This window comes from Pan troglodytes, chromosome 20 (genome assembly GCF_028858775.2).
Source record: "Pan troglodytes isolate AG18354 chromosome 20, NHGRI_mPanTro3-v2.0_pri, whole genome shotgun sequence".
NCBI lineage: Eukaryota > Metazoa > Chordata > Mammalia > Primates > Hominidae > Pan > Pan troglodytes.
In genome coordinates this window covers 6,968,934-6,982,686 of record NC_072418.2, presented here as the reverse complement: position 1 = coordinate 6,982,686, position 13,753 = coordinate 6,968,934, and positions in this window count along the sequence as shown.

Below are 13,753 nucleotides of genomic sequence, written 5' to 3'. Positions count from 1 at the left end.
GGGAGACTAAGGCACGAGAATCACTTGAACCCAGGAAGCAGAGGTTGCAGTGAGCCGAGATCGCGCCACTGCACTCCAGCCTGGACGACAGAGCGAGACTCTGTTTCAAGAAACAAAACAAAACACCTTCTTATTTCATTTTGGAGGAGGAGACTGAGGCCCAGAGAGAGGAAGTAACTTGCCTGAGGTCACACAGGCACAAGGTGGTAGAGTCAGGAGTGACTGTCCCATTTCACAGATGACAAAATGGAACCCCAGAGGGAGGAAGGGATGGGTTCCAGGCCACACAGCCAGATGAGGCAGAGATGGGATTAGGACCTGATTAGGTCTGACTTTGGTGTGGTGTGTACAGTTCCTCTCGCAACCTCAGCATCAAGGGGGTCTCCCCATCAGGGCAGGAGGACTGGAGGCATCTGAGCCTAGCGTGATTTCACCTTTTTTCTTTCTTTCTTTCTTTTTAAGACAGGGTCTCGATTTGTCACCCAGGCTGGAATGCAGTGGTGCAGTCACAGCTTACTGCAGCCTCAACTTCCTGGGTTCAAGCAATCCTTCTGCCTCAGCCTCCCAAGTAGCAGCTCCCAAGAAGGTGTGCACCACCAAGCTCGGCTAATTTTTATTTTTTTAAATAGAGATAGGGGGTGTCTCACTATGTTGCCCAGGCTGGTCTCGAACTCCTAGCCTCAAGCGATCCTCCTGCTTCTGCCTCCCAAAGCGCTGGGATTACAGGCAAGAGCCACCACACCTGGTCTCTTTTCTGTATCAGATAAGAAGGTTGGGACTCGGGAGGGCTGGGGTTCAGTGGGGTGTTAGGGGTGGGGGAGGGATGATCTTGGCCAGGAATGGAGGCTTACTGGGTGATGGGGCTCAGTGAGAATAGGGCCTCTGCTGGGATTGGGCTCTGTCTACAGTAAGGGTGCAGCCCAGGGTTAGGGTTCAGCCTAGAGTTGGAGACTCTATCGAGGGTCCAGGCTCAGCCCAGAGTCGGGATTTAGACGGGGTCGCAGGCTCTATTCCGGATCAGACCTCAGCCTAGAGGGGGGCTCAGCCCTGAGTTGGGAGCTCAGGTGGATGGAGACTCTATTGGAGTTTGAGGCTTGGCCCAGGACCAGGGCTCAAAGACAGATCAGAGGCTCTATCCAAAGTTGGGGTGTCAGCCCAGGTCCCAGCTCTACTGGGATTGAGGTTTAGCCCAAGGCGGGAGCTCAGCCCAGTGTCGCGGTTCCTTAGGAGGTCGGGGATCGATCCAGTGTTGGGGGTTCTATAACCCAGTAAAGCTCAGCCGGGTGGGAGTCGGGTCCGGAGTCCCGAGGGTCCAGGAGTCGCCGCCGCGCCGTTTCCGATCATGCCCGGCAGAGGGCGCGCTCTGCCCACAGCCCGGGCTGTTGGCGCCTTCGCTTCCCCGGAACCCGCGGCCGGGGCGGGCGGGATCTGCGTGCGGGGCGGGGTCTCCAGGCCCAAGTCTGCCCGCGGAGCCTAGACCCACCAGAGTCACCCGCAACCCCAGGCCAGGCCTCGCACCCTGCCGGGCTGTGCAACCTGCAGCTAGCGACCCTCTTCTCCGGGCCTCTGCCGCGGCCCAGTGCCATGGGATCCCGTTTGGGGGAGCTATGGAACCTTGAATGTGGGGGCGATGGGACTCCGTTTGCGGGGATGATGAGACCCTGGTTGGGATGGGGGATGGGACTCCGTTTATGGGGTGATGGGATCCTGGTTGCGGGGGGACGATGATATCCCAGTTGAGGGGCTTGAAGGAGGCGGCTTATTCTGTTCTGCAGGAGCCTGTGGGACTCGTCTTGGGGGCCAGAACGCACTCCCCTCCCCCTTACCCCTCTCCCAGTGGTAACTCCTACACGTCCGCCATCTGTCCCCAGCCCATCTGTCTGTCTCTGCAAGACCCTTTCCAAGGCCACTTGAGAAAGGGAGTGGGTGGGCGGGCCCAGAGCAGGGACAGAAGGAGGGGAGCGAATCTTGCTGGAGCGCTCACCTCTCAAAGTCCAGGCCCGGGGGCCTCCTGGAACTTTCCCAAGGTCACTGGAAGAGAGGGAGGGGCTGTCACCCTCCCTGGGGTCGGGGGCTGGGCATGGGGTCAGGGGCGCACTCCTTTCCCCCCAACCACTAAACCAACTCCCTCTACTTCCTGCTGCCAGAGAAGGAGCCAGCCTGCCCCCGAAGGAGGGTGGATTTACAAGTGTCAGCCGTGCAGACGCCAGCCTGTGTCAGCCGGGTGTCTGGGGAGGTAGACGGCGCGTGTGTGCCCGTGTGTGCCCCTGTGGGTGGGTGGGTGGGTGTGTTTGGGGAGAGGGCAGCCCGATCTGCTGCTGCCCCTGGGGATAGAGAGTCCTTAGTCATCCCGGGCAGGAAAGGAAACTTCACTTTTTGGAATCTCAGTGACTGCATCTGGAAGATGGGTGCAGTGATCGTAGCAGATTCAGAGATTTGTAAAACTGCAAGGACAGGGTGCTGGGACTCAGCACTCTTGCATTGTCTGATGGCCTCAATGACACCGGCAGCCGGGCGCGGTGGCTCACGCCTGTAATCCCAGGACTTTGGGAGGCCAAGGCGGGCAAATCACTTGAGGTCAGTTCGAGACCAGCCTGGCCAACATGGTGAAACCCCACCTCTACAGAAAATACAAAAATTAGCCAGGCGTGGTGGTGAGGGCCTGTGGTTTCAGCTACTTAGGAGGCTAAGGCAGGAGAATCATTTGAACCTGGGAGGCGAAGGTTGCAGTGAGCCGAGATTGTGCCGCAGGACTCCAGTCTGGGTGACAAAGCAAGACTGTCTGAAAAAAAAAAAAAAGAAAAAGAAAAGGAAAAAGAAAGAAAACAGCTGAGAATTGCCGCACCCAGAGATCAGAAAAGCTGGGGTGTTTATCCCCCCATGTTCAACCAGCATTGACAAAGGACTACTCCCAGGAACCTTAGCTCTGGGCAGAGAGAACGCCCCAAAACAGGGAGATATGTCTGTGGTTCTGAGCAGCTGCTACAGGACATGACTCAGTGTGGGCTGATGAGAGCCAGCCCCAGGGCTTAGTCCAGAACTACAGAGGAGGCAGCACCAGCCTGGGGAAATACCAGCTGGGATCTGCTAAGGACTGGTATGAGATCTGCCTTGTGGCAGAAGCCAGGGGAGGAGAACAGAGCTAAGTCCGGGAAGGAGACTGAATACTGGGGCCCCTTGATCAAACTGTGCCTGAAGCCCCTCTAGACTAGGCAAGGACATTTCTCTCTCTCTCTCTTTCTCTCTCTCTCCCTCTCTCCCTCCTCTCTCCTCTCTCTCTCTCCCCTCCTCTCTCTCTCTCTCCCCCCAACCCCCATCTTGGTGGAGTCTGACTATGTTGTCCAGGCTGGTCTTGAACTCCTGGCCTCAAGTGATCCGCCTGCGTCAGCCTCCCAAGGTGCTGGGATTACAGACATGAGCCTCTGTGCCCAGCCCTAACACCTTGTATTTTAACAGCTCAGTGATACATTCAGGTCCTCTACCGGACTGAGGGTCCTGGAAGAGCAGGTCTGGGCCCATTTTTCTCCTGCCATGTTCATGGTGCCCAAAACAGGGCCTGGCACACAGTAGGTGCTCACTTAAATGAGTGTTAAGCAATCAAATGAGATTTCTTTTCTCAATTTGTGGTTGAGAAAACAAAGCCCAGGAAGGGAGCAGACTTGTCCACAAAGCAAGTGGGAATCTGGGTCAGGATTCAAATCAGACTTATGTGGCTGATGGCCCAGCATGTCCCTTCACCCGTGGAGCACTTCTGTCATCCGCCCTGTCTTTCCTCACCATGGCTCGGTCTAGCCAGCCTCTCTGCTCCTTATCTCCCTGAAATACCCCCCACCCCTGCCACAGCTTCCAGGGAGACCCCACAGGGCCCAGGCAATCCGGGAGGGCTTCCTGCAGGAAGGGCTGCTAGACAGCGCGGTGTGCTGAGAGCTGTGTCTGACTGTGAAATGCCGGTTGATTTGCTCATCTACATCTTTGCAGGAGGCACAGGGCACAGGTGGGAAATATTCCCACAGCTGTCCTCACACTTACCCATCTGTCACGGTGACTTCATCAGAGCCTGAGCTGGGGGTGTGGCTGAACTCATCTTCCCACCTCCCGGAGTGTGGTGAGCAGAATCCTAACCTGTTAAAAGTATTAACTCAGCAGCCCCACGCCTGGCCTGAATCTCAGGCAGCGAGCTCCTTCTGCTCATTATCTGAGTCTCTGCCTGCTGTTAAAGTTCCCCTTTTAGCTGATAAGGAAAATGAGCCCATAGAGTGACTTCCCTTGCCCCGGAGACACACAGCATGTGCTGAGAGCTGGACTGGTCTCTCCTTGGCCACTGCCCTGCCTCTTCAGTGCATTCTTTGCAAAGCCACTAGAGGGTACCTGTGAGCACCTGACTCAGGTCCTGTTCCTCCTCTGTCCACAGCCCTCTATGGCTCCCACCTCCCTCAAGGTCAAGACCCAAGTCCTTCCTGCAGCCCATGACGGCCCGCGCGACCTGTCCCGTCCCCTCCTTCCCCTCCCCTCCTCCCTCTCTACCCCTGGCTCACTCTACTGCAGCCACATGGGCCTCCTTGCTATTCCTCCAACATGCCAGGTGTGGTCCTGCCCCAGGGCCTTTGCATGCATGGTGCCCATAGCCTGGGATGCTGTTCCCTGGAGATCTTCATAGAGCACTTGCTCTAATCAGCTCGGGATGAGCAAGGGAGAGGGAGAAAACCACTCACAGAGGGATAGGGGAATGCTAATGAAACGCTCTTTTTTTTTTTTTTTTTTTTTTTTTTTTAAGATGGAGTTTTGCTCTGTCGCCCAGGCTGGAGTACAATGGCATGATCTCGGCTCACTGCAGCCTCTGCCTCCCGGGTTCAAGCGATTCTCCTTCCTCTTCCTCAGCCTCCCGAGTAGCTGGGATTACAGGTGCATGCCACCACATCAAGCTAATTTTTGTATTTTTAGTAGAGATGGGTTTCACCATGTTGGCCAGGCTGGTCTCAAACTCCTGACCTCAAGTGATCCACCTGCCTCAGCCTCCCAAGGTGCTGGGATTACAGGCGTGAGCCCCCGCAGCCAACCGATGAAACCTTTTCTAGCTCCTTCATCTCTCCTCCTGAAGAAAGACCTTCAGCCCACCTGGTGAGTCATGGTCATGGCGGGGCCTCTGTTTCCCCATGTGTAAGAGACAGGTAATGCTTCCCAAATCCGTGCCAATGGCTTCTCATCTTTTCTTCCATTTCCCCATATCCACAGTTATCTATTTTCCTTTAAACCTCACATCTGAAATATCAGTCAATGTATTTTAAAAATCTTTTTTAGCCGGGCACGGTGGCTCTTGCCTGTAATCCCAGCTCTTTGGGAGGCTGAGGCGGGAGGATCGCTTGAGGCCAGGAGTTCCAGACCAGTCTGGGTAACATAACAAGACTCCATCTCTACAAAAAAAAAAAAAAAAAAAAAAAATGCAAAGATTAGCCAGATGTGGTGGTGCACGCCTGTGGTCCCAGCTACTCAGGAGGCCGAGGTGGGAGGATCACTTGAGCCTGGAAGGCCGAGTGATCTGGTTTGCTTCTGTGTCCTCACCCAAATCTCATCTTGAATTGTAATCCCCACGTGTTGAGGGAGGGAGGTGATTGGATCATGGGGGCAGTTTCCCCCATGCTCTTCTCGTGATAGCGAGTAAGTTGTCATGAGATCTGATGGTTTTATAAGTGTTTGAAGTTCTCCTTTGTCCAGCCGTCTTGTGAAGAAGGCTGCTTCCTGTCCCACCATGATTGTAAATTTCCTGAGGCTTCCCCAGCCATGAGGAACCGAGTCAATTAAACCTCTTTCCTTTATAAATTACCCGGTCACGGTGGCTCACGCCTGTAATCCCAGCACTTTGGGAGGCCGAGGTGGGCAGATCACAAGGTCAAGAGATCCAGGCCATCCTGGCCAACATGGTGAAACCCGTCTCTACTAAAAATTACAAAACAATTAGCCAGGCTTGGTGGCACGCACCTGTAGTCCCAGCTATTCGGGAGGCTGAAGCAGGAGAATCACTTGAACCCAGGAAGCAGAGGTTGCAGTAAGCTGAGATCGCGCCACTGCACTCCAGCCTGGGCGACAGAGTGTGACCCCATCTCAAATAAATAAATAAATAAATAAATAAACAAACAAACAATAAATAAATAAATTACCCAATCTCAGGGACGTTCTTTATAGCAGTGTGAGAACAGACCAATACATTCAGACTGCAGTGAGCCGTGATGGCACCACTGCATTCTAACCTGGGTGAGAGAATGAGACCCTGTCTCTAAAAAAAAAAATAAATAATAATCTTTTTTTTTTTTTAATTCACAAAGGTGAAAGGAAAATCAGCTTCTCTCACCATAGATTGAAGGTAACTGAAAATATAATTTAGTCTGATTGACTTAAATGGATCCCGTAGTGATGGAAGGAATGACAGGTGGGAGAGACTTACAACCACTCCCTCGACCCCTCGCCCCTGGCAGGACCCAGTTGAGACTTGAGAAAGACAGAACAGATATTCAAAGGGGTCACTGTGCAACTGGGCTTCCAGGTTATTTCATACCACGCCAAACACTCTCTGAAGTCATATTTTGTTTTGGTTTTTGTTTGTTGTTGGTTTTGAGACAGAGTTTCGCCCTTGTTGCCCAGGCTGGAGTGCAGTGGCGTGATCTCTGATCACTGCAACCTCTGCCTCCCAGGTTCAAGTGATTCTCCTGCCTCAGCCTTCTGAACAGCTGAGATTACAGGTGCGCACCACTGCGCCCGGCTAATTTTTGTATTTTTATTTATTGTTTATTTATATTTTTTTTTGAGATAGAGTCTTGCTCTTATTGTCCAGGCTGGAGTGCAATGGCACAATCTCCACTCGCTGCAACCTCCGCCTCCCAGGTTCAAGCCATTCTCCTAACTCAGCCTCCCAAGCAGCTGGGATTACAGGCGCCCACCCCTATACCCGGCTAATTTTTGTATTTTTAGTAGAGACAGGGTTTCACCATGTTGGCCAGACTGGTCTCAAACTCCTGACCTCAGATGATCCGCCCGCCTTGGCTCCCAAAGTGCTGGGATTACAGGTGTGAGCCACCACGCCCGGCCAATTTTTGTATTTTTAGTAGAGATGGGGTTTTGCCATGTTGGCCAGGTTGGTCTCAAACTCCTGACCTCAGGTGATCCTCTTCTCTTGGCCTCCCAAAGTGCTAGGATTCCAGGTGTGAGTTGCCACGCATGGCCTATTTTTTTTTGTTGTTTTTTTGACACAGAGCCTTGCTCTGTTGCCCAGGCTGGAGTGCAGTGGCATGATCTCACTGCAACTTCTGCCACCTGGGTTCAAGCGATCCTCCTGCCTCGGCCTCCCAAGTAGCTGGCATTACAGGTGCCTGCCACCATACCTGGCTAATTTTTATATTTTTAGTAGAGACGGGGCTTCACCATGTTGGCCAGGCTGGTCTTCAACTCCTGACATCTAGTGATCTGCCCACCTCTGCCTCCCAAAGTCTTGGGATTATAGGCGTGAGCCACTGTATCCGGCCTGTCTTGTTTTCTGCTGTGTTCTCAGGACCTAGAACAGGTGAGTACACAGTAGGTGCTCAATAAATGTTTGTGAAATAAACAAATGCACCCATGTCTGTTCCTCCTTATGGCCCATTGTGCTTGGCAGAATATTGACACCTCCCCGTCCAAAGATGTCCACATCCTAATTCCCAAATCCTATGCATATGGTACTTCAGTTGGCAAAAAGGACTTTGCAAATGGGATTACATTAAGGATCTTGAGATGAGGAGATGATCCTGGATTATCCGGATAAACCCAGTGCAATCACAGGGTGCTTATAAGAAGGAAGCAGGAGGCTGGGCGCAGTGGCTCATGCCTATAATCCCAGCACTTTGGGAGGCCGAGGAGGGCAGATCACCTGAGGTCAGGAGTTTGAACCAAGCCTGCCCAACATGGTGAAACCCTGTCTCTACTAAAAATACAAAAATTAGCCGGGTGTGGCGGTGGGCACCTGTAATCCTAGCTGCTCTGGAGGCTGAGGCGGGAGAATCACTTGTGCTCGGGAGGTGGAGGTTGCAGTGAGCCGAGATTGCCCCACTGCACTCCAGCCTGGGTGACAGAGTGAGACTCCGTCTCCAAAAAACAAACCAAACCTAACCAAAAAAGAAAAAGATGGGGCCCGGCGCAGTGGCTCATGCCTATAATCCCAGCACTTTGGGAGGCCAAGGCGGGTGGATCACAAGGTCAGGAGTTCCAGACCAGCCTGGCCAATATGGTGAAACCCCGTCTCTACTAAAAATACAAAAAAAAAAAAAAAAAATTAGCCAGGTGTGGTGGCTCGCATCTGTCGTCCCAGCTACTCGGGAGACTGAGGCAGAAGAATCGCTTGAACCCAGAAGGCGGAGGTTGCAGTGAGCTGAGGTCACGCCACTGCACTCCAGCCTGGGCAAGACAGCGAGACTCTGGAGACTCTGTCAAAAAAAAAAAAAAAAAGAAGGAAGCAGGAAGGCCAGGTTCAGAGAAGTAGACCTGATCGATAACAGGAACAAACAGGGTGAGGTAGCTTGAGAAAGACTCCATCAGCCCTTGCTGGCTTGGAGATGGAGGAAGGGGCCACGAGCCAAGGAATCCAAGAAGCCTCTGAAGACTGGACATGGTGGCTCACGCCTGTAATCCCTGCACTTTGGAAAGCCAAGGCAGGAGGATCCTTTGAGGTCAGGAGTTCGAGACCAGCCTGGCCAACATAGAGAGACCCCAGTCTCTACAACATAAAATTAAATTAAAAACGAAGCCTCTAGAAGCTGGAAAAGCAAGGATAGTAGTTCTCCTCTAGAGCCTCCAGAAGGAATGCAATCCTGCAGTCACCTTGATTTTAGCGTAGGAGAACTCAGAACCCCAAGGAGGCCGGGTGCGGTGGCTCATGCCTGTTATTCCAGCAATTTGGGAAGCCGAGGTGGGCGGATCATCTGAGGTCAGGAGTTCAAGACCAGCCTGGCCAACATGGTGAAACCCCTTCCTCTACTAAAAATACAAAAAAAAAAAAAAAAAATTAGCCAGGCATGGTGGTGCACGCCTGTAATCCTAGCTACTTGGGAGCTGAGGTAGAAGAATCACTTGAACCCGGGAGGCGGAGGTGGCAGTGAGCAGAGACCACGCCACTGCACTCCAGCCTGGGTGACAGCGTGAGACTCCGTCTCAAAAAAAAAAAAAAAAAAAAAAGAATTTGAGAATCCTTTGCCTTGAGTTTCCTAGTGGCAATCACAGTTGGTTTTGCCGACTCTCTTCCTTAGCAACCAGCAACCCCAATTTTCCTTGGGGAGCAGCCCTTTCCCCACTTCTGGTCTCAGTAGTTAGCTGACTCCACCCTCCCCCAGCTGTCCTGGCCAATCAGAGCACTACCTCTTCTGGGGGTTGCTATGATTGGTTCAGGACTGAGCCAGTGAGAATGAGAAGAGGAGGCTCTATGTCCCTACCCGCAGGATATAGAGCTGGGAGGATGGAATTTGGAGCCACTGAGGGGCATCCTTGCCACTAAGAAAGGGGAGCCCACCTCGGGGGTGAGGCTGGGAGAAGCCAGCCCAGAAGAAAGCAGAGTTGAGAGATGGCAAGAGAAAAATTGCTAATGTCATGAGTCAAGTTCCTGGATCCAACCATACCTGAAGCTGTAATATTGCACTTGTCAATGAGCCTGGGTAGTAATTTTCCTTTTTTTTTTTTTTTTTTTTTTTTTTTTTTTTTTTTTTTTTTTGAGATGGAGTCTCACTCTGTCGCCCAGGCTAGAGTGCAGTGGCGCGATCTCAGCTCACTGCAAGCTCCGTCTCCCGGGTTCATGCCATTCTCCTGCCTCAGCCTCCCGAGTAGCTGGGATTACAGGTGCCCGCCACCACACCCTGCTAATTTTTTGTAGTTTTAGTAGAGATGGGGTTTCACCGTGTTAGCCAGGATGGTCTCGATCTCCTGACCTCGTGATCCACCCACCTTGGCCTCCCAAATTGCTGGGATTACAGGCGTGAGCCACCGCGCCCGGCCTTATTTTTTTTTTTTTTTTGAGACAAAGTCTCATTCTGTCACCGAGGCTGGAGTGCAGTGGCACAATCTCTGCTCACTGCAACCTCTGCCTCTCGGGTTCAAGCGATTCTCCTACCTCAGCCTCCTGAGTAGCTGGGATTACAAGCATGTGCCACCATGTGCAGCTAATTTTTGTATCTTTAGTAGAGACGGGGTTTCATCATGTTGGCCAGGCTGGTCTTGAACTCCTGGCCTCAAGTGATCCGCCCACCTCGGCCTCCCAAGGTGCTGGGATTACAGGCGTGAGCCACCGGACCCGGCCACTTTTTCTTTTTTGTTGTTATCGTGGGAGTGGTTGTTTTAATGATTGGCAAAAGAATGTTGATAAGCGCCTTTTCTGCGTAATGTGTAAGATCTTGGAATTTCTGGAATAGCTATGGGGGGAAAGCGCTAGGACCTGAGAGTCACTCCCAATTTATTATTTTATTATATATTTGTTGTAGAGACGGGAGTCTTGCTGTGTTGCCCAGGATGGTCTCAAACTCCTGGCCTCAAGAGATCCTCCTGCCTCAGCCTCCCAAAGTACTGGCATTACAGGCATGAGCCGCAGTGCCTGGCAGGTTCCACTTCCAATTGTTAAGAGTCTGAAGCGAGAGATAGTTGGTTCTTTCATGCTCAAACTGGGTAGTGATGGTGCACTGCAGGCGAGGGTGCCTAGCACCATGAGTGCAGTGAGGTGGCCCTGTGGCAAAACCCAGGAGCCTGGAGGGTCCAAAAAGGCCACAATAGACTGGGGGAGATTTGAAGAGAAAGCCTGGAAAACTCAAGGTTTCAAGTATCAGCAAAACCATGGGAGACGGCCAGGTGAAATGGCTGACATCTGTAATCCCCGCACTTTGGGAGGCCGAGGCAGGTGGATCACCTGAGGTCAGGAGTTCGAGACCAGCCCGGTCAACATGGTGAAACCCCGTCTCTACTAAAAATACAAAAATTATCCCGGCATGGTGGCAGGTGCCTGTAATCCGAGTTATTCGGGAGGCTGAAGTAGGAGAATCACCTGAACCTGAGAGGCGGAGGTTGCAGGGAGCCAAGATTGCACCATTGCACACCAGCCTGGGTGACAGAGCAAGACTCCATCCCCAAAAAAAGAAAAAGCTGGTGGCTCACGCCTGTAATCCCAGCACTTTGGGAGGCCGAGGCGGGCCGATCATGAGGTCAGGAGATCGAGACCATCCTGGCTAACAGGGTGAGACCCCGTCTCTACTAAAAATACAAAAAAAATTAGCAGGGCGTGGTGGCGGGCGCCTTATAGTCCCAGCTACTCAGGAGGCTGAGGCAGGAGAATGGCATGAACCCGGGAGGCGGAGCTTGCAGTGAGCCGAGATCGCACCACTGCACCCCAGCCTGGGTGACAGAACGAGACCCCATCTCAAAAAAAAAAAAAAAAAAATTGGAAGAAGGGGAGCTTCCACAGTTACCGGTTGTAGCTTAATCCTAGAAAGCACTTGGGCATTAAATAGTCAGGTAAACCATGCACACATCCAATGTTCCAGTGATTCCATTTCTAGTCATAGTTCTTAGAGAAATACTTTGCCAAGTGCATAAAGAGAGAGGAAAAGACTTTTCATAGTAGCAGCGTTTGTAATATTAAAAACCAGGAATAGAGCGGGGTGCGGTGGTAGTCCCAGCTACTTGGGAGGCCGAGGCAGGAGGATCACTTGAGGCCAGGAGTTCGAGGCTGTGGTGTGCTATGATTGTGTTTGTGAATAGCCACTGCACTCCAGCCTGGGCAGCACAGGAAGACTGCATCTCTAAAACAAAAACCAAAACCAGGAATTAACCTAAAAGTTCATTGACAGAGTGGGGCACAGTGCCTCACACCTGTAATCCCAGCACTTTGGGAGGCCGAGGCAGGTGGATCACTTGAGGTCAGGAGTTGGAGACCAGCCTGGCCAATGTGGAGGAACCCCACCTCTACTAAAAATACAAAAAATTAGCCAGGAGTGGTGGCGTGTACCTGTAATCCCAGCTACTCAGGAGGCTGAGGCGGGAGAATCACTTGAACCCGGGAGTCGGAGGTCGCAGTGAGCCGAGATTGCACCATTGCACTCCAGCCTGGGCAACACGAATGAAACTCCATCTCAAAATAAATCCATAAATAAATAAAATAAATATTTTAAAAATTAATAAAATAAAATATTGAGTGAAAAGAGCAAATTGCAGGATGATATGTACCTTATGAGAATATTAAGATTTATTTTTAGTGTGCAAAATTACACTAGTCACATTCATGGATAGATGGGTGAGAGTTTATACACATAAGAATGTAGAAAAATGCGTGACTGGAGGAGGTCAAAGGCCACTGTACCTTGACTTCCAGTATTTCCATTCTTACTTAGAAAACAAAACAGGCCTGAAGCAAATATGAGAAGGGTTAAGCACCGCTGGTCCTGTGTGGAGGAAACACAGGTGCTTGCTATATTTGTCTTTGCACTTGTCTTTCCTTTTTACTTTCCTCAAAATTAGAAAAAAAAAATGTTTATAACAAAGAAAGTTATGGAGGATTTAAATAGGTGGAGAGGAAGCAGGAGTGTGTTCCAGCAGAGGGACCAGCTTCAGCAAAGGCTTGGGGGCAGCAGTGAGCATGGCCTTTGGGAGATAAGAAAACCTATTGCAGAGGCCGGGCATGTTGGCTCACGCCTGTCATCCTAGCACTTTGGGAGGCCGAGGTGGGAGGAACGCCTGAGGTCAGGAGTTCGAGACCAGCCTGGCCAACATAATGAAACCCCCGTCTCTACTTAAAATACAAAACTTAGCCAGGCGTGGTGGCATGCACCTGTAATCCCAGCTACTACTCAGGAGGCTGCAGCAGGAGAATCACTTGAGCCTGGGAGGCGGAGGTTGCAGTGAGCCGAAATCACACCACTGCACTGCAGCCTGGGCGACAGAGTGAGACTCTGTCTCAAAAAAAAAAAAAAAAAAAAAAGGAAAAAACGAAACCTACAGCAATTGTTCTATGTCCTGAGGGCACACTTGAATCCTTTTCCCAGCCCCCAACTCTAGACCGATTCATTCAGAATCTCCAGTGGAGGGGAGGGATGGAAGGTGTTGGTTGGAATTGGAAACTCCCTGGGTGATTATAAGCACCAGGGCAGGACTAGGAGCCATGAGATACACGGTCTAGTGCAGTAGCCACTTAAAACATGTTTGCTGAGTGGTGACTGAATAATGCAGGGAGAGTGAAAATGAAGGCTACAGGGACAGGCTGGCAGGGGCCAGCCTGTAGTTGGGACTTGGGAGGGGTTAGGCAGTCCAGATCCAGTTCCCTTAACTGTGCTTAACAAATTACAAATATTAGCCTAAGAGAATTCTGGGTGATAAAAAATGTTCTAAAGAAAATACAAGCGCTGGGTGTGGTGGCTCATGCCTGGAATCCCAGCACTTTGGGAGGCCGAGGTGGGTGGATCACCTGAGGTTGGGAGTTCGAGACCACCCTGACCAACACGGAGAAACCCCATCTCTGCTAAAAATACAAAATTAGCCGGGTGTGGTGGCACATGCCTGTAATCCCAGCTACTCGGGAGGCTGAGGCAGGAGAATGGCTTGAACCCGGGAGGCGGAGCTTGCAGTGAGCCGGAGATCATGCCATTGCACTCCAGCCTGGGCAACAAAAGCGAAACTCCCTCTCAAAAAAAAAAAAAGAAAGAAAGAAAATACAAGCACCAGGTATGGTGGTGTGCTAGCTACGTTCCAGCTACGGGGGAAGCTG